The sequence below is a fragment of the Poecilia reticulata genome, linkage group LG21 (assembly GCF_000633615.1).
Source record: "Poecilia reticulata strain Guanapo linkage group LG21, Guppy_female_1.0+MT, whole genome shotgun sequence".
Taxonomy (NCBI): Eukaryota; Metazoa; Chordata; class Actinopteri; order Cyprinodontiformes; family Poeciliidae; genus Poecilia; species Poecilia reticulata.
In genome coordinates, this window is record NC_024351.1 from 21176763 (window position 1) to 21201776 (window position 25014).

General features: G+C 40.1%; 1 protein-coding gene across 1 annotated transcript in view; it reads right to left on the reverse strand.

Annotated features, from left to right (window-relative positions):
* Positions 1 to 16341, reverse strand: part of pnocb (prepronociceptin b) — a 26777-nt gene extending 10436 nt beyond the window's left edge. Inside the window, exon 1 of the mRNA XM_008398154.2 lies at positions 16199 to 16341. The gene's annotated coding sequence lies outside the window, so the exon portion shown is untranslated. The remainder of the gene's footprint in view (positions 1 to 16198) is intronic.
* Between the last annotated feature and the right edge of the window lie 8673 nt (positions 16342 to 25014).

Genomic DNA, 25014 nt, shown 5'->3' on the forward strand with positions numbered 1-25014 from the left:
TATATATGCTTTCTGCTACTCTACAGCGTCTTCCAATAGCAGAGTCTGCTAGGAATGTTACGGCTAGTTAGCATAGCAACCAACGATGTCGGATTGGTTGTTTCTATTCAGCACTGGGAAAAGGCAGAGGAGCTGGATTTTTTTTTTTTTTTTGACAGATTATCTGTCTCATACTATACTGCCACGAAGTAGTGACAGTTTCACCAAATGTGTAAAAACATATATACATATATTTCTGTAGATGGCAGTATTAGCTCAGGGAGTAGGTGGAGGAGCTTGATTTTTTTCAGAGTTTGTTTCATGATATGCTGCCACGACATGGTGACACTTTTAACAAAAATATGTAAAAGAACCCATACAAACTACAGCTTTAAGTCATTATTTTTAAAAAGATGTGAGATTCAGGGCGGGCGAATGAATTTGAGAGTCCTCTGATGTGTGACTGTGGCAATAACTGAGTGAACCAGGTGCACGGGGTTGACCTTCATTCCCCGACCCACATCTATTCTGTCGCTCCCCTCTATATCAGCCGATAACATGGAGATGATGAAGGAAAACAGCCTCTCAGAACATCACAGATTGCCTTTGCTCAGCGGCTGGTCTACCTCAGCAGAAACATTTTCTGTTGCCTCTGCAGGCCTGCGAATCTAAAACACGACCATCATCCAGGTACAAAGAACTAAATGAGGTAAAGAGAAATTAGACATTTTTATTTGTTGTATTTTGCAAAAACTTCAATGCCAACTAATGAAAGCATGTAAAGGTAGCAGAAAGAAGCAGCAAATCTAAATTTCATTAACATAAACATGATGAAAACAATCAGATTTTTTTACCTAACAAACATTAATTGCAGTTTTATGTCATCCTTTTACTCATTGCCATTTATATATATTAGGATCTGTGACTCACTTGCTGCTTAAGTGACGCCATAAATATTAAAAAATACCAACAAATAATGTAAATATATTTATATATATGTACATATAAAAAACATAATTATATAATTGATACATGATACACTTTAGTTTAAAGGGCTTATATTAAAAACAATTTTATGTGTAAAGGTTGATGTGTAATTTCAACACTGATGTCACGACCATTCCTTGGTGGACTGTCACTAATCTCCACATTAAAGAAAATAACTCAACAAAAAAAACTCACATTCAAAAATAGTTCATATAAACTTTGACTTCTACACTGTAACACTGTTAAGTGATATCTCATAGCACCGATTTTACAAAACTATCCATTGTTATAGTTAGTTTTTTTGTGGCTGCTTTAACTTCCTTCTGATGTTATTTCATCTCGTTTATTTTGTATCCACACCTGTTGCAGAACACCTGGCATCAAGTCATCAGTGGCCGTTTTCTAAAGTTTTCTCTAGTAGACTAGTTGATAGTTACTAAACTGCGTCAATCTCCAATGTTGGGTAACGGCAAAATGTAGATGTACTGTAATCCTGATCTGGATTGTCTTGTTATGTCATTTTCTAATATAACATAAATTGTTCTATTGGATAACAATATATTGTATTGTTATTGTATATTGATATCGTTATTGTGAAAAAATGATTGTGATAAGAGTTTGGATTTATCGTGCATATCGCGGCAGAGTCCAATTAATGATGTTTTAAAACTACTGAAATTGTCTGTATCGTCAGCATTGCTACTGTTGCTATTTTCGCCACAACTTGTTACATGATATCATAAATAACTTAAAAAATATGAATTGTTTAATGTGTGCTTGTGAGGCTATGATTACTGTGCCATGAAGACACAGCTTTACAGTTTACAAAAATATATGGTAAAGAAGTAATAAACTGCAACAGATGAGAAATAACCTTTTGGTTAATTCTGGCACATTTACAAAAATGTCAATTAATATGCATTGTCCCTACCAAAAAATAAATCTTTCCTTTTTTTCCCATCACTTTTATTCAAAAGTATCAAGGTAAAATTTTGAGTCAATATCGGCCACATCTACTTGTCAGGATGTAGTCAAGTCCTAGCTGTCTGGATTTTATTATTTATTCATATGAGTTGAATAAGACGTGTAAAACCAACGCGTTAAATACGGTTGAAAGAAGAAACCGTTCACACTAAAAACGTATATGTATCTCTAAATATGGACAAAATGTCAAAGTGTGCTAACCAAGGCTAACTCCACGTATTTTTTTATACTAAACTTTGAAAATACACACAAAGTAAAGTATATTTATTGACTGAATCGGGACAACCGGTTTCTTAACCGCAGTAGCTAAAAAAAAAACTTGTCTACGGACGTTTGGAGAATTTTATCAATCTTTTTTACCTTTTTTTTTGTACGGCTAAGTCCTCAATTTTCGTTCCCCACTTGCCTGTATTTTGTCTCCACAACTTCTACGAAAACGGTCACGTCCTTGAGGACTCCTGCCAGAAACAAGAGTCACTTGATGCTTAGCCAGGAAAGACTTTGTGCCTCGCTGGAACCAATTTTCCAAGTGAGAGCGTGTTCTTTAAACCTGCCTTCAGGTAAGTACTGACTGAAGCAGTTTGTTGGAAAAGCTCAATGTCTGTAAAGTCGAAGGACTGTGGAGGAAGGAAAAACGTCATTCTCTACGTTCAAAGGAACCTAGCTACATGAAAAGTTTGTGTGAGAAATATTTCATCAGAAATATCACAACGTTGCCAGCCCAGCGCAGAACCAGTAGCGGATGTAATCAGTCACAGTGAGCCTGTATTGATAACAGTGAAGGGGGACCTTTGAGAATAAAACTGCACTGCTGCTGTATTGATGAGTGCGCTGAGGTAAAAACGGATGAATAGGTAAAAGCTAGCACACCGTGACCACTTCCACTTCGTCACATTACCACTTGAAGTCGGCGGCGTGTGAGACAGGTCCGGCAAATCTCCAAGCGTCTTTATAAGAAATCATTAAGGGAAACCTGTTTGCTTGCCTCCCTGAAATGTTTTGTGTGACAATTATTTACCCGCCTGCTGACTAAGTCCAGTTGATATTGTCATGTTCTCCCTTAAGTGGCCCTTTCTAAGTTAAACAAATGAGCACGCGGCCCAGCGTGGGCGACGGATGCACTCCGGTGTTACAAAGACGAAGCATTCACACATTAATAATAATTCCACTTAAGTATTTTAATATGAGGTGACATTTCAAGCTTCTATCCGGATGCTTTTGTCAACACCATTATTAATAAACAAAGTCATACAATATTCATAATTAGATAAAAGGCGTCGTTTAATTGCCTGCATGCATTTAGGCATTGGTTTTTTTTTTTTAGGCTTTCAGCAAAGCATTGTGTTTCCAGTCTTTTAAGTGTCAGTCCTGTCCTCTGGGGAAATAACCTAAACAAGTCATCAAAATATGAAGAATTTCCCAATCAAAAATTGCTTCTTGTTCAGCAGAAGCTCGAGATCAGGGCCGTGCAGAGACCACTAAAGGGGCAGGTGCTCAAAAAAAAAGGGCACATCTAACCGCATTCTAGGACAGAATATTAACAAAGCCACTCAGCTTTCAGAGTTTAATAAGCAATGATAAATAACAAAATTGTGAGATATACTATCAAAGCTATGGAAAATCTCTACATAGAGCATACAACTATGCATATGTAAGATATTTTATTAGTAATTTCTTTCTGCAGGTATATTTTGTTATAAGACAGTATTGCAATATTCAAACCTGCAATTTAGCAACATATGTAAATCAGAGCTAGACAACCAGACATATTTTGTCTTTACAGAATTACACTATTAAAATATAAACAAGGGCACAGTGCACCATTTTAGTGGACTTTAATCTATAAAAAATAGAGCTGCCTGTTTGCTGCAGTGGTGATGAAGACGGTCCATTCAGGAAAGCAGAGCTGCATCAAACTTTAAGGTGGAACTGCAGAAAAAAAAAAAAAAAACAAAAGCAAAAATTTAATTGTTAATACACCATGAGAAAAGTCTACTGAGTTTTGCTTAAACTTTTTTTCTCACATGACGTCGTGGGCAGGGCCCAAAATCATGTGCAAATAAAAGTTTGTTTGGCAAATAACTTTTTAAGTTCACAAGACAAAAATTTGTTATTTAATTTTAAAAAAGTTATTTAAACAAAACATTTTGTTTTTTAAAAATAAATTATTACAATTCCAAAAGTTTTGATTACAATTAGTTTTTTTTCATTGAATAATTGGGAAAAAATATATGTATAACTTCATACTCTGCGAACCAGACCCTAAACTTAAAGTCTGGAATGAGTTTTTTTCCCCTTCATTAATGACACATTTTTATTACATTCATTATATCTTTCATGGTAATTCAGGGCGAGTTATTTTTAATTCTAAATGAATATCCTTGTTGGACTTTTATTTAAGTGTTATTCTCCTTAAAGATACATTTACCTAACGCTGGAATAAATGCAATGTACATTATGCAGCAAAGGAAATTAGAAGACATATATCCATTATRGAGATGATTGGTTTTGGACGGGCGATGTGCCCCTTATTAAGCAATACTGAAGAATGATTACTGTTATTAACGATACAGGGGAGAAGCTTTTGTTGCTAGCAAAGTCGTTAGCTAGCAGCTAGCTAATAGCACAATAACAACAATAACAACAGCCTAATGTCTGTATGATAAAAACACTGAATCAATAGATAAGAACAGTTTCTCCTCACCTGGCTGTCTCTTCCCGCTCAGTAGTTCTTCAGAGAAAGGCAGACGCAGAGGCCTTTCAGTGTCTGTTGTATTTCATTACCTCTCTGCTTAAATTGCGACTCCGTGCTGAAGCAGAAACATTACAGAAAACGTTGAGCGTTTTCCGTCATCTGACAAGTAGCAAGTCTACTCCACTTTATTAATCAAAAACGTTATTTTTAATTCACCAAAAACTGTTCTGTAATCTGGACAGTTATCCGCCTTATCTCACTGCGCAAGAGGCAGCTGCGTCATGCGTCACGGGCAAAAGGTCAAAGGTAACAAGGTGACCGGGGGGCTTATTATGTTGTACAAAAAATAATAATAATAATAATAATAATAATAATAATAATAATAATAATAATAATAATAATAATTTTAGTACATGTTATTATGTGTCAGAAGAGGGCTTAGAAAACAATAAAAGGGCACTTGGGGGCAAGGAGCAAAAGGGGCAGGTGCTCAAGCACCCCCAGCACCCCACCCCCCCTGCACGTGCCTGCTCGAGATACAAGTTTAATTTATCGCATAAGTCAATCTGCTTGTATTTCAAATGTATTTTCTCCTTTTAAGTTAACTAAGATAACTTTAATCTATTCCAGCCCTGCAAAATATGACCAAACCACTCTAAAGTTATAAAAAAAAAAAAACATTTTTATTATCAAATAACACAAGCCCATTTCCTCGTGGATACTTTGTCTGTAGCTTTGAAAGAATTATGGTCCCCTTGGCCATTTCGATAATTCTCACACAAGCTCATGTTTTTGTATTATCTCCTGCGTCAGTTCGATAGACGCCATTGTTTTCTTCTTTTCTCCTCTTTGCTTTGCGCTCACTTTCTTCAGACGTGTGACACCACATGCGAGACATTAAGCAAACATTAAAAAAGATCTGTAATATATTTTTTCAGCGTCGCACTAAAACTCCGTCATAGGGAATAACTTTGCTGTATGAAGCAATTTGAAAAAAAAAAAAACACACCCCAAAAAACGTCTGGAAAAATAAAGAACTTTCTAAGACATAATCGTCGTTTTATTTTTAATTTCACATATATTGTTACATTGACTTGCATGGACGCAGGAAGCTCGATTAGCTTATTGGTTTGTTTTGTTAGGAACCCATCAACACACCATAAATAGTGGAAAATCCCGTCGATGTTCTGGATCAGTAGGCATCCATCTGCTTGTCCCTCAACAGTGATCCAAATGTAATGATCTGTATTGACGCAGTGCAGGCTACAGTGACACCACTTTACTGATGTTTATTATATATCTCACTTACATCTGTTTGCACACCTATTACCCATAAACCATGACAAACTTAACCACATCATTGTTCAGTAAATTATCTCGTAAGCTGAAAGTGGCCTGCGATTATTGCCCAAACATGCAGAGTAGACACATTTGAGTATGTTTACGACACAATGGTATAACTGCAGAAGTCCTGTGCTGGCTGTGATGAAGGCCATTTTGACAGGCTTTTAATTTTTGTGTCTTCATTTTGTCAGAAAAATGCCAGCAGGTACAGATTACACTCAGCCAAGTGGAAATGTGCGCAGAGCCAACCAATAAGCCTGAGATTATCTTTCTGTGACTACACTTTGTGTCTTTGTGAATTAGTATGTTAATAAAAATAACAGGTACAACAGCTGGAGATTTTACACTATTTACAAATTTAAGATCTAAATGCTATGTTTGCTAGGAAGAAGTAGAAGCTTGTTAAATCAGATTGGTGGATCCATAATTGTTTTATCCTTGAACAGTAGTCTTAAATACGACGTGGTCTCCCCTTTTCAAACTGGGTGATGTTTGGACATTACTTTATTTCTACGCTAAGACTATTCCACAGATTTACTCCGCAGACGGGAAGACAAAATGTTTTCAGTAAAGAGCTAGAGCTGAAGGACAAACTGTTAACTTAATAAAAGCCTAGTAGAACAAAAAGCCACAGGGAAAGCAGAAAACTGACTGAACATGAGAGTACAAGAAGTTGCAAGTGAACATCAATCATGAAAATCAAGATTTTCATGATTGATGGTGGCAGCATGTTGGAGTAAGATTAGTTCTTTGTTGTTTTTTTTATATATTTTTGAAAAAAGTGTGGACCATTGTCCTTCTCTTGTTATAGACGCTGTGCAGATTGAATGATTCTTGCTCTTAACTTTTTCACTTTCGGATAGTTGCTATGATGCATAAAAGTGGCAACTCTGTTGTTTTTAAAAACTGGGAACCCTGAAAACTCAAATACTGTATTACCTGAACTTTGACCCCCCAGACCAGAGGATTTGAAGTGGAAGCTTCATGGAGGCAGAGCAGGACCAAAGAGCAGAGAAAAGAAGGAGGAAGTTCAAACTATCTCTTCCATCCGTCACAATGACCTAAGATCATGTCTACAACTCCACCGTCGCTCCGCCTGGGTTTCTAACCATACGACCAGACAGAGATTTAAACAGAAGCAGCAAAAGCAGATGAGATGGAATAGAAATACTTGTCAACAACTGACGGTGTCATCCAAGACATGTCGCTGTAAGCCCCTTCTCCATCGTTGAGTCTAATTTTAGCCAGTTAATGTCTGGCTTGGTTCTAGCAGAATTGGGGGTCTCCATTAGTGCTATTTTCCTCACTATGTGGGCGAACCTTGAGCGCGCAGGAGCTGTGGTCGACGCTTCAATGGTGTCACTTTGTGCCAGTAGGCGGCCAGTTTTTCAGAAATCTCTTGGTATATTTGTACGTTGCAGGTTGCCCCGTCAAGTTGATGCTGTGTGCGCTCTTCCAAAAGTATCGCCATCTCTCATCCAGTGACGTAAATCCAATTAGTAAAAGCAGTCTCCCAATCAGATGAGCAAAAAACCCAGCTTGGACCGACTTGTACCACCCCTGAGGTGGTTCCAAAAATCGGAAAGAAATCGCGCTGGATTTGCAAATTGAGACAAAACTCACTGGGGCTAACTGAGTGAGAACCGGTAAAGCCAAGCCTGTAGAGAGGGGGCTGCAGATTAGGATCTCTGCTGCCCAGAAATTGAGTTGTTAACATGTCAAGCAACAGTCTTCATTCAAATACCTCTTCAGGTTTGTTGCCAGACTGACAGCTACAGGAGATTCTTCCTATGGACAGCATCACCATCCACAGCTCTCTGGAGATATTTAAATTATAACATTTACAACAATCAATTTCCCTTTTTGGTATAAAGTATTTTTGAATTGAATCAAGTCGAAAAAGAACAAAATCTAAGGCTGAACACAATAAATCAACCAAACCATGATTGTTGAGACAAACCCAAGGCTTTATATTTTTGCCTTGTTCATTCACAAAACAACATATTTTGTCCTTCATTTTGGCATTCAGCGATGTCAAAACTACCATTGTGTTATTTTAAAGCAACTCTTTGGCTTCCTTCACCCCTCTGTTCAGACACCACATCGCACTTTAGCTGCCCATTATCTCAGATCAATGCACTCTCCACCAGTGATTACACGGCGCGTCGACATAAAACACTCACCAATCTCGGCATATAAAGATAAATCAAGTGTCGCTAATGGTTCCGTGAGATGTTATTGGTAGAGCAGAAATTCTAATCATCTCTCCCTCCTAGAAAGTGACCACATCGTCGTGCCTTGGTTCTGGATTTTCATTACGGTTGGTTAAGATTGCTAATGGAAGGAACTGGAATCTTGTGGAATACGTTACACAAGAGGAAAGGGTCCCATTATAATTCCAAATGCTTTAAAGAAGAGGGAGAAACATTGGGTAGGTGGGCTGAAGAAAGAGGGGTAGAAGGAGGTAAGGAAGAGAGTGAGGAGGATTGAGATGGGGAGAGACAGACACAGAGGGACCTCTGGGTTATCTGCGCATTAACAGACTCCTCTTTGCTTTTCAGCTCCATGCAGACAACTAATGGATGAGATAGAGAGCGTCAGGGCTTTGTCAGGATCGCGCACCGGGCTTTTCTTCTCCACCACTCACAGTCGTGACATTCTGGCGCCCTCGACGCCCTTCACCGGAGCTTCTAATTTAGCCTTATTAATTCCCACCAAGATTTTTCTCGATCCACACAAATAGCAAATCTCATCCATTCACCTGTCTTCTTCTTTTTTTTTTTTCAGGAAAATAAAAGTAGAGGCATTGTGAGACATCCTCTATCTAATAGCAAGACAACAAGGCAGTAGTGGGAGGAAAAAATTGATACATCGCCTTCCTGTCTCGGTGGAACAAAAGCTTGGATAGGGGAGAAGTATTTTTCAAAGTCTGCATTAGGCATAAAACACATTTTAATGAGTTTTTTTTCTCCAATACAATACAGTCCATAATGATAGAGTTAAATAAGGACTTCTAAAAAAGTTTAATGGACCTTCTCTGCTCAGTTTCCAGTCAAAGAAAAGGTATATAATACCTCCCTTTTCTGACTGTCTCAGCATCCCTTTGAAAGACCATAAACCAACGGTATCGGACATTTCTGCTCCCGCGTTATTATCCTCTCTGACAAGAAATGGACCCAGTTAATAAAACCAAATGCATGAGAGCAGTGGCCCCCTTTGTGACGGCCTCCTTGCTAATTCAACAGGAAGAACATTTCTTTTGAAAACATAACATTTTCAAGGCCTTTGTTAACTCTAATGGAAGCGCGCGACCATACGCTTGTTTCAGAGAGATGCAGGTAAAAGCATTCTTCTCCACGAGATGGAGGGACGCGTCTAAAAACAGCGCCGCATCCGGCACTTCATTAAAGTCCATTTTCCCTTCGCTTTCATGCCGGCATTCATTAAGGAGGACAAGGTCACTTCGGCGGGGGCACGATGATGGAGATCTATTTTCAAGAGCCACCCTTCGGGCAGCGCGCTCCCAAGCTGCCGGACGGATGAAGTGGTTCTTCGCCTCCACAGGAAAAGGCCCCTTTGTTTGCCCAAAGATCCCACTTTCGTCCTGCTGCCGTCCATCAAAGATTAGCCCCTCGCATCCATCCCAACCCTCTTGCTGTCAGACAGATTATGCAAATGAGGTGAGGCTGAAGAGTGAAACGGCATGCAAATTTATAGGCAAGTGTGGCCGATATTTATTTGTGAGTGGCAATATCAAGATGGAGGGCTGAATCATTACTGCAAATAAAGCAGAGATGAGAGTTTGGAGGTTCATGGCTCAAACTGTTACACGGATTATTGAATTCGGGGGAAACTTCTGGCCTCCGGTGGTTAGAAGCTCCTGGCTTGAATAATAGGTCAATTTTGGCGCATCAATAAAATATTTAAATGTTCACTATTATTGATTACTGATAATTTACCTCATCATATCTTGGGCCAAAATACTGTTTGGGGTGAACAGATGGCATTGTAGTGATCCAGAATTATCTGTGCCCTCTTGTTTTTAACTTTGGAGTGATATTAATTCATTCTTCTTAAAATAACACCTAATGGCCTCAGCTGTTCTTTTCTTATTCTGCCTGATTCCTCACAACCAGTATTGACTAATTCTACATTAAAATGGCAAATTTAGCCGCTGTAGCCTTTTTTTTTTAAAACATTAGAGACCTCTGAAATATCCTCACCTCCAGTAAAACGTGACCAAATCATTTCCATTGGATTAAAACTGTAAGTTAAGATGGATGCGTTAGCTGTATGATGTTTTTCAAGCATTGTTACCGAGCCATTTAAAAAAAAAAAAAGTACAATTTGGATCTTACACACTTTAAAAAGCCTATCTCCAAACCTGCTTTTATGCCCAACCTTTTAAGAACAGTTCGTTCCTTCTTGGGGAAAAAACATGAGATTTTTTTTATAAATGAGCAACGCACTTAACTCAAAAATTTCTAGTGACATTTTGATGTCACTTTACATCATCTTTCCGGACTCCAAGAGCTTGTAATATGGGGTATCACTGGGATCAATTCTGGGACATGTTCTCTTTCTTTGGTATATTTTCTCCCTAAGCCAAAAAATCATACAGCGTTCTGGTGTCTTATCATTCCTATGCTGATGATATTAAGCGACCTACATTCAGACTAGATTTAAACTAGTTTTATACTGTATGATGCTACATTTATTCTGTTTTTATCTTCTCATTTTTGTGTTTTGAGTGTCCCTGTGTATGCTTGTTTTTATTGTAAAGCACTTTATAGTTTTTGACAGGTGAAAAGTGCTATACTAATAAAGTTTACTTGCTTATTTGCATACATAACAATAGCCTCTTTCACTAAACAGTTCCACTGGAAACAAGTGTTTCTCTCTATCATGCCTCTGGTCCTTCATATTAATCAAACTTGACATGGCCGCTTTCAAAATTGAAGTCGACAGCGAGGAACCAAAGGAGGTTGAGGACTGGTCCTCAGGATGGTCTATATAAAGCCATAAGCCATTCTAAAGGGTAAAACCGATCAATGGTGATTGGTGACTTATTGGTTTTGTTCTCTTCCTACTTATGGAAATACCTTCAGCTAATAATAACCAATAATCTCTTCTGTTTAAACTAGTCTTATCAAGCTGCAAAACCAGCTAACCCTGTAAGTCAGACGTTGTCACTACCTTGTTTGGCAAATCAGAGGAGTGGGCTGACTTCTCCTCATTCCATTCAGTAAACACACAAAGGTATTAACAGGTTAAGTCCCTGCTTGAAGTGTTATAAAAGCAGGCGAGTGAGTCAGATGTTACTATCGGTGCTATTGAACCTGTTGTAAAGATCTTAATATATTCCACTTCAAGTACCATCTACAATAAATGTACACTATGCGTGGAAACAAAACATTGTTGGTGTTTATATGCTAGTTCAGGCAAAGCAGAACAGAAATCTTTCAGGGAGAAGTGCTGTTCTCCTGCAACATTTAGATACATCCTGTCTTCATCACATCTTGACCAAATTACTGACTCGCTACCAGGCCTCCGCACAGTTGAATGACTGAATGCTGATGGAAAAACATAACCATTTGATTCTGGTGCGTTGGAGCAGGTATACCTCATGAAGTTGCAGGATAGTACCTCTCAAGGACTAAACCATGCAATCAACATTTTCAGTCTTAACGCTATAGTCCAATATAGTCCAAGGTCAGGGAGGTGACTAAGAACCCAATAGTCACTGTGTCAGAGCTCCACCATTCAACTGTGGAGAGAGGAGAACCTTTCAGAAGGACAACCATCTGGAGCAATCCACCAATCTGGCCTCCATGGTAGTCTTACCAGATCAAAGTCACCAGATGGGGCAGCCCATCTGGAGTTTACCAAAAGGCACCTGAGAGACTTTTAGATCAGGAGAAAGAAGATGCTCTGGTCTGAAGACACAAAGATTAATCTCTTTAGTGTGAGTACCCGGCATCACTTTTGGAGGAAACCAGGTACACCTCATCACAAGGTCAATACCATCCGTAGAATCATGGATCAACTAGAATCAACTGTCTGACTAGTCAAGCTAGGGCAATATCTCTTTAGGAAACTAAAACTAGAAACTTGTGAGAAATAGATTTTTTTTTAATTCCACATGTAAGAATTCTTTTGCAGACACTATTGACAGATATTAATCTCTGAACAAAGAACACCAAAGAGCATTTAATATTCAGTAGGATGTGGTTGTTTTATGCCTCCTGTCTTCATCTCCTATTTAACAGATAACATTTGTCTGTTAAATGTTTCCTGAAAGGTTATACAAAAGCAGGAGCATAAAAGCATATTTTTCTCTCTCTCTTATATTGTTCTAGCAGCCAGTTTACAATATTCTAATTAAAAACCTCCAACTCTAATAGCATAGGTGCAGTTTTAATCATTTTCACCTTTAATGGAACTCAAATTAAGAGTCAGCAGCCATCTTACAAAAATGTATAAACTATTTACCAGGTAAAAACAAAAAGAACCTCGATTTAGTTAGCTTAAATGGTATAGAGATTTTCAGACCTTTGACAAGGTAGATAAAATCGGTGGATAAGATTGATTTCACATGTAAGTATTGGCCAATCACCAATTTCCCAAAATTGAGAAAATCGGGTGCACCCCTATTAAATAATTAGCGTAAGCAATGCAATAATGCAAAAAAAAACTTAAAACACCACCCTGTAAAAGCCTGGAAGATTACTCAAACTCAAAAAGGACTGTTGGCTTTTAATTCTTCATTTCTTTTTAACTCTGACCGGCCTGAAGTCCAAGCCTCCCAGAAAAACACATCCAAGACCCATTTGTAACCTACAAGTAACTTTTTGGGAAGCTTTCAGCTTGTGAAGGATTTAGTCAGTTCGTCACAGGATGATAGTCGAAGTAAATCCATCCTGTGAAACCACTGATAAAGAGTGCGTGACTCGATGGAGAGTTCAGACGACCAGGAGAGGCTCAGGTGTTGGGCCCGTCCTCGCGGGGTGCTTCCCGAAATGACAAAATCTGAGAGTGAGCTTAATCCGATTTGGGCGTTTTTGCCACGACTGCAGCCGACCTCCCGACTGCGTCCGTCACCTGATCCGTTACCACATGTGTCCTGTATGTCCCCTCGACAATGGCAGCCATTTTTTCTGCCTCGCCAGTTTTCTCCGTCATAATCTTCTTCATATCTGCTGGAAAATCACACAACCCCTGCTACTGTCTTTATCTTCCACTGCTGTTATTTAGGAAATCTCATCTAGTGTACACTGCTGAGAGAACAAATTGAGTTGCAATATTGCAAAACCGCGCTTCTTTTTTTCCCCCTCATTTCCCACAGAGGCTACGCTAACACTCATTTATCCCAAACATTAAATGGGGAATGATGCGGCTCATATTCATGTTTGTCGTCTTTCCAAAACACAATCACGTCTGATCAAACGAGCGTATCGTCACCACTGTCTTCATTAGACATACAGGCGGGGTGGCTCTTATTTGCACCTGACAGTAGAGGCTCAACTTGGTGATACTTTTTCTGCAATCAGGCAAAGCATCAGATAAGTCCTTCATGGTGGGAGAATCACACCAGCAGTCGTCTCATTTGGCCCCCACCTAGCTGGGTTAATAGCCCCAAAACAATATTACTCAAGCGCAGAGCAAGATCTCAGACAGAGCGGCTGTGTTTGGGCTGATAAACCCTCAACACAGGCGGAAGCCGATGCTTGGTTTAGATATGAGAGTCTGCAGGAGATAGCAGGGTCACTGTGCTGCAGAGTTAATTTCGATGCTTCACCCTGCTCTAAACCTGCAGAGAAAGACAATGTTCATTTGTTCGGCTTTCATAGTTTGGCATAATAAGAACGGAGCAGCAAACACTGGGACCATCAAGGATGCCACTCCGAAGTAAAAGTTAGATGAAATCGTCAGAAAATATGTCAGCTGTCGGAGCAGAATGATTGCCTAACGGGTGGGAAAAGCGGAAAGCTTTTAAAATTCTGCAGAGTTAGGCGGCTGACGCTGTGCGTCATCATTGATCTGGTTGCTGTTAAAACGCATTGACACCTGCACGAATCCATTGGACACGGAGTCCAGGGGAAGGCAATCTCACTCGGCCAAGACGAGCTCCTTGGTTTTAACAAGGTGACGACAGTGAGGCCAGGGTGGGAGGACGGGTGGTGGAGGGGAATAGAAATACAGAATACACGAGGGAGGGAGGTGCTGGCAGAGGGGGCAAACAGATGATAGATTATCTAGAGTTGGGCTCGGGTCGCAGAAATCCCAAAGACGGTGGGCATCATTCGATACGAGGCTGAATGAGATAACCTTGAGTAAAAGATAAAATGTTTTCCCTTTAAAAATGGAAATTTCAACAAAACAATTTATCCTAATCACTTTTATTTAAACAGAAAGCAACACTTTTATTCTTCTTATTGCTGTTAACATAAAGTGTTGATTTGAGATGTTATAGTTCCAGTTCAGGTCAAAGATGCTTTATTGATCCCAAAGGGAAAATAAATGAGTACATTTAATCTTTAACATTAATTTATTATTTAGATTTTGATACATAGAATTTGTAAAAAATATATTTTTTAAAAGCACCCGCAGAATTTTGTAGTATTTTTACGTTTTTTATGCAAAAAATTTGAGGTATTTTCAACATTCTTTTTTGTATACAGTAATACTGAGCATATAAGAGGTTCATATGAGCTGGTTAATTAGTCAGGCTACCTGCTCCGGTATCAAGCCTTCAGCAGGATTAGGGGTGACTAGCCAACATGCTGATTGTGGAAACTGTGGCTTTAAAACTGTTACCTCAGTAAGAGTTATCGGCGGCACCCTTTATTTTCCACCTCACTACTGTTCATGTTTTCCTTAATCAAAACAAATTTTTGTTTTAAGTGTGGGAAAGTGTAGAAAAATATTTTCTTTAAGCTAAAACAGCAACAGGTTGGGGAGGGACGCACAGGCAACTCTACTTTCCATGCAACTGAGGAAAACTTTGACTTAATGAACCTCAGACAGTAGTGATGTAGTTTTTTTTTCAGACCTTGGTACTAGTAATCATTTGATCAGCGCACAACTACAAAACAGTTTTAATAGATCAAACTAAAGACAACTTAAATTCAGACATTCCTTTTTGAAATTTTAAATCGAAAAATGTGATTTTCAGAAAAACAGTTTTTAATAGGCTACTAAAGGGTATTTTTGAAAACAAACTGTCAACAACCTAAAAATGAGCGTTTTCTATGGAGACACTGAAGAGAAAGCGATCAAAACAAATAATTTCAGTCAATCAAATTTACTTCCAAAACACTACATTTGTTGCTGTCCTGTAAACATTTCAGTCTTCAAAAACCATTCCCCTAATGTGTAGTCGTTTATCCCAGAATGGCACATTAGGCACCCATTTTCTCCCGGACTGCGTGAGTATCGTCTTTTTTTCCCCCCCCTCCCTGATAATGGGAACAGATTATGCACATTCATTACCATTATCATTACAACCATCATCATTATTATGTGTTTAGCATAATAACAGAGGATCCACTTGGGAAGCTTTTCTTCTCTTTCTCTTTTCCAGGACCACAGGTTGACACCAGAGCTTCTCCGGGGTGCAACGAGCGGGCTTTTGTTGGAGACTCTTTGTGTGGTTTAATCTGACGCGCGATAATCCGACAACAGGCTATGAATAAATTGATTCAGGAGTAGCATGGTGATTAGCTCATTGACCTCTACCAGGGCTGTTTCGGTTAATCCACCTGTCTGTCCACGAAAATAGAAAAATTTCCTAATAGTTTCAAAATTCCCTCTGACCTTATTTGCTTATTTTGTGTGTGTGTGTGTGCCTAGTGTCGGGTGCCTCTATGTACTTTTCTCATCATCACTTTGTCTCCTGTTAATGAAGTAGTAATCAGGTGCAACGTGCGTACTGTTGATGGTGCCTTTAGAGCCACAGGGACATAAACACACAGTAATGGAAAAAAAAAGATTTTCTTCTAGGCAAGAAGGGTTGTTTACAGAACCGCCTTAGCGGTCAGATATCAAAACCATCAAACTGGTGGGAGATAAGGGAGAGAAGATTGACTGGACAAAAAAATTATCTTAAAGAAACATTTTTAAAGAGTTTCTTTCATAAACCCAGGCAAACACCCGTATCTATCCACACAGGTGAGCTCACCCTCACATGATAGAAAGTTTCCTCCTTACCTGTGGCGGTGACGTAAGGATGTCTCGGAGTCCTCCCTTCTGCAGGCTCTGAGTGGTTTGGTGTCTCGGCTCGTATCCTTAGGCTGAGGGTTTCAACAACTAAACGCGTGCCTCCTCTGAGGCTCCTTATAATGGCACACCCCTTCCCTCCTGGCTCAACCCTCCAGTTCTCTCACCACCCTCCCCTCTCCTGTACATCACCACTCATATCACAGGAGCGCAGTGGGGATGGGGGGGGGAAAGAGGTGGATTCCCCCATTCTGTTACGCAGGAACACGAGCCAGCGGGCCGCGGTGACGTAAAGAGGCTTTGCCTACGCCACCGGTTTCATCCTCAGTGAGCCAACTAGTGGAGGTGGGGGCTCTAAAAATACGCAGCACCCACTTGGATTGATCTAGAACATCTCTGTTTAAGCCAAAACCAAACGGCGACCTACTGTTAAGGTCAGGGGGACAATGGCGTTTCCAATCAGTTGCTTAGAAGGTGAGCCACCGGAGTGAAAGCCAGTGGCTGTGGTCGATTGGGTTGTTTGTGCTGGAAAAGGTTAAAGTATCAAGGTTTTTTTGTTGCTTGTAATGATGCCACACCTTGATGGGAGACAGTATTATCTCTCTAATTGAAACAACGAGTTATGTAGAGCAGAGAAGTCGATGGACCGAGGTGGGCTGATGACAGGTTAGTCATACAAGACATTTCAGAGCTTTACTGAGGTCTTAATCACGTTGGATGCTTAATTACTGACTTTACTTAAATAATTATCATGAGACACAAAGTCTTCAATCATTATTGACCCAAAAGTCTCATGTTAACCTGTGACTAGAGGAAAGTGATTGCAAAACACTACATAAGGTGGAGGTTTAATGAAAACTTTCTATTTAAGTGGGGAGTTTTTCTCTCCTTTTTTAGGGCTGTGAAAAAGTATTGAAGATTTCTGGGGTTTTTTCTTTTTTGTGTCACATGGATGTTTCAGACCATCAAACAGGTTTTATCATTAGACAGTGAGAACATGAGTAAACACAAAACACAATTTTCAACAATGACTTCAAGTTTTAACGAAAAAAGGTTATTTAAATCGGCATGGCCCTATGTGAAAAAGAATTAACTACCTACTTAAAGCTAGCAAAGCTAAAGCTAATAACTCTTCACATGAACATCTGGCATTAAGCATTCTCCCCCACTCTTTTTGGCAGAATTGTCAGGTGCTTTAAAAGGTTTTTGAACACTAACAGAAGGTTAAAGGTCATGCCACGATACCTCAATCAGATTTAACCCTGGTGCGTGCGAGGACTGAGGCAAACATAGAGGACTATGGTAAATGATACAAGTTTTACATGTGTGGGGTCGGTTGGACCCCATTTCTACATACAAAGGTTAAGCCCAAATTTTGTAAAAGGCCAGTCCAAAATTTTCAAATTAGCTTTTCTTCACACACCTTCTAAAAAGGCATGTGTCACGTGATTTTTGAGGGGAAATGTGAAACCTTTGTGTTCCTCTTGGTCAGAGAGCTTCCATGGAGGTAATTTTTGCCCACTCCCCTTCTTGTTGAATCATGACATCTGGTCTTAACTCAATCAAGTGACGCCTGCAGTGCTTCAGATGTCCTTGATTCTTTTATGTCCAACGGATGAGTTGTCAATGCCCTCTTGGGGCAATTTTGGTAGGCTAGCCTCTGCTAGAAAAGCAGGCCACTAATCTAATTAATCACAACCTATTTTTCTCCCTCAGCCACAATTTGCAAACTACAGACTGAATGTAACCTGTAACTCGTGAAAAATATCTAAGTACGTTGGGGAACTTTTTGGGACCTCTCCGAGGAGCAGCCGAGTGTTACCAAGGAGATGGATACATGGGTGTCCCATGATCAAGTCAATTGAAGTTTATTTCATCAAGGACTGCATAGTAAACAATATTGCATGATAAAAAGACAAAGTAGCTGTTTTGTATGAAGGTTTTCTAACCAATCTTTTAGCCAAGATGATGGATGGTTTAACAAATGTTTAAAAAAGTCTTTGTTTCACACACAATTGAACTTGATCCTGATTAGTGTTTTGCGACCAAAATTCTGATTCTGGGTTACTGCCTACTATCTGCCCATCCACTGATGAGAACATCCTGAAACAAGCACCACTTTTACACATTAAATAATAATAATTAAAAAGTTTAGGAATCCATCCTGTTCATTGCACTCTCATGGAAACCTTCTCATCTGGGCTGATGCGTTGCGTATGAAGCTATGATTCTTATCTGCCACCCGCTTTCACAGATCAGCAGCCAATAGGTGTTACAACAATTACGTCCTCCATAACAACAAAGCCCCTCGCCAAAACCTACTTTCACGGTGTCGAAGTTCAACGCTTCAACTGTTTTCTCATCTTGAGCTGCAGATAGCCTCGGCCCCCTGTGAAGGTGTGAAAGCCTGGTCATGGGAACCTGTGTGAGGTCTGATAGTGATGGATGAATCGAGCCCATGGTGAAGCGGAGATAAGCAGCCCAGAGGCACAAGCGGCCCCAGCTAGGCCTGTCTGTCGTTGATATCGCAGCCATCCACCAGCTGTCTAGTGTACATAAACGCTCCTCTGGCGGGCCAGCGGCAGTGATTGCCTCGATGAAAGGGACGGTTATGCTTAACTTTACAAAACCTTGACGCTGAAGCGTCTGGTGTTAGCATTCGTGCGACTGTTCGATAGAGCTCTTTTGAGCATGAAGAAAACATGAATTGAATCAGGAATAGAAACCGAACCGTTGAATATTTCATCAAAAGGATTATGGAAATCCCTTTGAAACTTTAGCGCAAATCTGTTATTAGGTAGACAAAAAGTACATTGCAAAAGCATAAGTTTTTTTCAAGATTTTGTCATTTTACAACCACAAAGATTTGACACCATGATGATACCAGCACCATGTCTCACGATAACGATGGGAAGTGCCACACTCAGGATGCTGCTGGTAGGCAAAACACTTAGAGAATCCTTTTGCACATTTTGGCTGAGCCTCCTACTTTTCTTGTGTCAGATGACAATAACAACTTCTAATGTCTTTCTTTCAACTATGTCTTTCTCTTCGTCTCTCTTTCATTAAGGCCAGATTTTTGCAGCTGCATTTATACTGAGATTAAAGGGGCAGTAATTTGTTGTCCAGGGACATAGTGCAAACATATTGCCTAATTTTCCTTCAGTTGTCATAACACTTCTTTCTCTCTCTCTCTTCTTCTCTCCACATATGTAAATGTAGAACTTTTACTTCACAATTTAACGCCTTGAAATTGGGCCTCTGTCTCTTTAAAAACTCCCGCTCTTTCTGAAACTCCGCCTTCAGGAAGTCACCACAACACGGCTCCTCTATTAACCCGTTAACAACGTTTTACTACCGTTTCATTGATAAGTAGCTCCTATAATGAGCTGAGCAGATGCACAATTCCACCAGGTGTTTGCTAATGACTGCTGGCTAGTCTGAAGGAGCTGAGTGGGGGAGTCAAGGAAGAGGGCAGTCAATGAAGGGTATCAAAGCAAATTCGGGCCGAATACAACACAACTGAGATTATTTATTTAAAGTGTTCAATTTGTGTTGATCTAAGAAGCGAAATCCCCACAAAATACATCAACTTTTGTTTGTAACGTGACAAGATGTGAAAAAGCTGATGGGGTTTGAATATTTTTTGCAAACAGTGTGCTGTGTAAATTATTTGCATCACGGAGATGAGCTCAGCCCCTTCCAGTAGCAAGGAAAATGACTTTTTGTCATTTAATAACAACATGAGAGGATTAGACGCATAAATAGCCCCAATAGAAAAGTGTAGCTGCTGCGAGAAGCAGCCACGCCGCCTCGTTAAAGCTATGGGAAACAATAAGCATTTATCGATTTCTAGGAATAAAACGGCACAATTTATCTCTTTCATGCACAAAACAGGAAGTCACAGTGTTTTTTTCCCTCTTTTTTTAAACATGAAATGATGCATTTCTTTTCTTTTTTTTTACAAAAAAAAAAGAAATGCATCTTTTTTGCAAAAAAAAAAAACGAGAAAATTCGAGCTTTCACTGCTAAGAAAGAATATAGATAAAAACTTCTGTTTCATCTGCCCCAAGAGATTTCCCTGTAATGAATTCTGTTTTCAATAATGAGACCTCATCACCTACAAATACTTAAATCAGAACTTAATTGTTCCTATAATAGATGAAGAAACTGGAAAAAAAAGACAACTAAATCCCCCTTCTGACATTATGAAAATAAAGAGCAAAGTGAACCAGAAAGTAAGCTTTCTCTGTTTTTTTTTTTTTATTGCGTTGATGGAGGAGCGGGTTAAGAAATGGTCGGCTGACGGATCGTGAGCTTCCTGTTGACTATTCCTGCAACTCTTAACAGACAGCCGCATCCGAGAGCCCCGTGTTCCCCTCTTCATTCTCATCCGACTGATGTGTTTTACAGCCTCGCCGCACAATCAAATCCACTGATGTGAAACTCAGCGAGCGATCCATAGTGTGGTTTATGGACCGCCCGGGCTTTCATCTGTCAAGATAAAGCCGATTGTTATTAACAACGGGACAGAAAATGAATTTTTCTTTTGTTCCAAGGAAAGGAGGGCCACATTTCCATCCGAAGAAGTCAATTTCACAGAAAAGAAGAATTACTCCTCGATCGGGAAAACTGCAGCGTCAACCAGTCGGCACTTTGGGGGAACTTTTATTTCAGAGTGTAAGCGTTCAGCAAGACATACTGCAGCGCATCATGTCTGTGTATGTGGAGCCTGTTACATAACCTGCCTTTTCATTCCGCCTTTCCACTGGCACATAGAAACATTTGAAACGGAACCTTTGCACAATATAAATAAAACCATTTTTGCTCCTCGCTGTCCGATAGATTCAACTTTTCCTGTAGGCCAACTCTTGTCATGTAATTTTTAATTTTTATTCTGAACATACACCAATGTCTCATTTTCACAGTTTTTATAATGAAACGGCCCGTGCGACCAATCCGTACGGCACCATTCATGGTCCAGATGGTACAGTACGGTTATACGGGAACAACCGGATTCAGTTCGAACAATAATAGCTCCGTTTCCATTCACCATGTAATTGAGCAATTTGACATTCAGAAAATACATTTGCTCAATGGAAACATTCAAATTTCTAAAAATAAAATAAAATAAAACAATGTTTTTCAATAAAAATTTTGGCACTATAGGATGAGGTGGTGTTTTTTTTTTTTAGTCCTATCAAAATTGGCGTATCTTGCAAAACTGCAATGGAAACACTTTTTTCACATCACACGAGTCACGTGATCAACAACAGATGTTACTCACTGGCGCAAACCATGAAGAAGACGATGACAGGAAGTAGTTGGCAAGTTTTTTTAATGACTTGTTGTGTGAACAAACTAATTCACGTCTGATTTTAATTGTTTCTTATTTAATTAAGAAATTGTACACTTTTCGGACGTAGCGGAATATTGACAAAGTTTAGCGTGTAATTGTAATGGAAACACAGCCACAGTCGGTGTGTCCTGTTTGTTGTGGCACTAGCATGAAGCTAAGTTGATCGATTGGGTTAAACTCTACCTTCCCAGTGAGACTCCAACTGGCGGTAGAAACGAATGCTCTCCTGAATTCGTCGCCGGACCATAAAATAAGTCCCAACTGTGTTGTCAAGGTTCACTCTATGTGGTTAATATCTGGTTCAGTTTTAGCCAAGTTGGGTGTGTCGCTGTTGGCAGTGTATTCCTCACTATGTGGGCGTGAACAAGAATAGGTGAAGAGGCTGTTGATGTTGACCAAAATCTGTATTTATACTTCTGACCTTGTGTAGATTAGAGGAAATACGCAATAAACCAATAATAATTTACCAATAACTGGAAGTTTATGTAAAAAAAAAAAAAAAAAAAAACATTCAAGAGCCCAAACTTAATACGAGTATTATGTCGGTGGAAAGCTTGTCTTTCTCATGGAAATGTGTCTTTCTGAGGAAGATAGTCCCTGTTTACTGTGGAAGTGAGTGTTTTCACGTTGTTCTGTGAAAATATTTACTGCTGTTTGCGTGCCGGGGAGCTCGGGATAGACCTGGGGATTAAACGCGAGGGTTCTGACCTCAATCACGAAAATAATTACTCTTGCCCCTTCCTATTGGCGCGCTACTTGATTAGCATGCAAAGCCCCCACAGAAAGCGCCATTAGTCTGAAAACAGAGGTGATTACAACTATAATTCTCATTGAGCTCATCCACAGCTTTTTTCCCCCCAGCACCTGTGAAATCTCTGTTCAGTTAGTTAAATCAAATTTTGTCTCTCCTTCCTCAACTCAGTAGCTTTCTGATCCTTTACCGTACATCTGCCACCAAAAAAAAAAAAGAAAAGAAAAAGTAACGCTTTCAACGCGAGTGAGATATGATGATAGCATAAAGGGCATCTGCTTTGAGATAAAATGCAAGTGAAGTGTGACTGATTCCATCATCCTCAAGTAATGAAGAGTATTCCTAACCGGCAGTGCTGATAAAAGCCGCAGATCCCATCACCGCCCTCATCAAAGGCGACTCCTGCTCGGTGAATCACGACGTTTCCTGTTAGGCTCGCGCACGATGCTACGCTACGTGCTGGTAACTGTCATCGCCCTTGTTGTTGTTCCTTCACCAGTCAGTACCCCAAACAGCAGCTACGCAATGTGTGTGTGAGTGAGTGAGTGTGTTTTGTTTTGTGATAAAAAAAAAAACCCTCCATACAGAACTGAGTCAGAGAGAGTTTTATCCTCCTCGCTGTTAGCGAGATATACTCTAATCTCCTCGGGTGTTTTTTTTTTTTGTATGTCAAAGAAATGGTATCGCGCCATGAAAAAGTATCCACAGCCCTTGAATTTTCTTTATGTGTTTTATCACGTTCCAATCATGAACTTAAATGTGTTTTATTGGTATTTTATGGAATATATCAACACATAGGAAGACTTGCGGAAATCCTTTCAACGGTACACAGCAAATTCGGAAGTGTCAGATTTCCAGTGTAAGTGTTGTACATTAAAAATACAGCATCAATCCAACACTTGTTGACGCTAATTCAACAACATGAGTGTTAGTTTCCCAAAGGAGTTGCTAGTGTTCCAAAGAGTTAATCTTAAGCAGCCCTACTCTGGTGCTGATTTCAAACCTGCTCTGTCAATTCTAACTGTGAGGGGTTTGCCCAAAGAGCTGGGACAGCAGTCTCGTAGTCGTGTCTGGAGCCAACATCGTTCGTTATGAGGTAAGTTTTAGCATATTTTTATGCTCATTTTGATGAGCTCTTCAAGTCACACTTCATCTTCAGTATTAACCATCATGATTCGCTCAACAACTTCTATACATTCATTTAAACAATGGCCCCTTTGTCACAAATTCTGTTCATTACTTTCATGGACAGAATTTCTAGGTGCAGCCGAGGTGTTGAGGGGATCGTCTTGGTGGCCTTAAGATCGCATTTTGGCTTTTTGCAGATGATGTGGTTCTGTTGACTTCATCAAATCATGATCTGCAGTTCTCGCTGGAACAGTTCGCAGCCGAGTGTGAAGCGGCTGGAATGAGGCTCAGTGTCTCCAAATCCGAGGTCATGGTCTTGAGCCGGAAAAGGGTAGAGTGCCTTCTCCGGGTCAGGGGGGTCGTCCTGCCTCAAGTGGAGGAGTTTAAGTATCTGGGGATCTTGTTCACGAATGAGGGAAGAATGGAGCAGGAGATCGACAGGCGGATTGGGGCAGCGTCTGCCGTGAAATGGGCGCTGTACCGGTCCGTCGTGGTGAAGAGAGAGCTAAGTCAAAAAGCGAAGCTCTCAATTTACCGGTCGATCTACGTTCTCACCCTCATCTATGGTCATGAGCTTTGGGTCATGACCGAAAGAACAAGATCACGGATACAAGCGGCCGAAATGGGTTTCCTCCACAGGGTGGCTGGGCTCTCCCTTAGAGAGAGGGTGAGAAGCTCGGTCATCCGGGAGGGACTCAAAGTAGAGCCGCTGCTCCTCCACGTCAAGAGGAGCCAGTTGAGGTGGCTCGGGCATCTGGTCAGGATGCCTCCTGGACGCCTCCCTGGTGAGGTGTTCCGGGCACATCCCACCGGGAGGAGGCCTCGGGGAAGACCCAGCACTATGTCTCTTGGCTGGCCTGGGAACGCCTTGGGATTCCCCCGGAGGAGCTGGAAGAAGTGGCTGGGGAGAGGGAAGTCTGGGCCTCCCTTCTGAAGCTGCTGCCCCCGCGACCCGTCCCTGGATAAGCAGCAGAAAATGGATGGATGGAAATGCATGCAGAACATTGTGCAGCTCTACAGGAAAATCCTTTGTTAGTTTCAATATTTGGTGTCAAAAAAACATGCTTACTCAATACATTGCAATTTTTCCACACTTCTGACAATTATGCTGTGGACATAATACATGATTTACTTGAAGGTGTAGTACAATATGAACTCAAACTTGTCTTTCATTACCTTGTCAACCAGAAGTATATTTCTTTGGAATTGTTGTCACAGAGGATTCAAAGTTTCAACTATGGTTATATTGAGAGGAAAAATAGACCTAGTGGGTTCAAAATGGATGAGGCTAGCAACAGTCTAAGCCTAAATGCAATTCAGTCTTGGTGTCTTGTGAGAAACACCCCTCTTATTTTTGGTGATGTGTTGGAAAGAAATAACTCTTATTGGAATCTGCTGCTCCTCTTGATTCAGATTGTGAATATTGTGTTTTCACCCATTGTAACTACTGGTATGACTTACTGTTTGAAGCACTTTATGAAGGACCACCACAAGATATTTAGATCTTTGTTTCCACAGAAAAGACTGATTCCAAAGCAACATTTCATGCTACATTATCCACGTTGTATT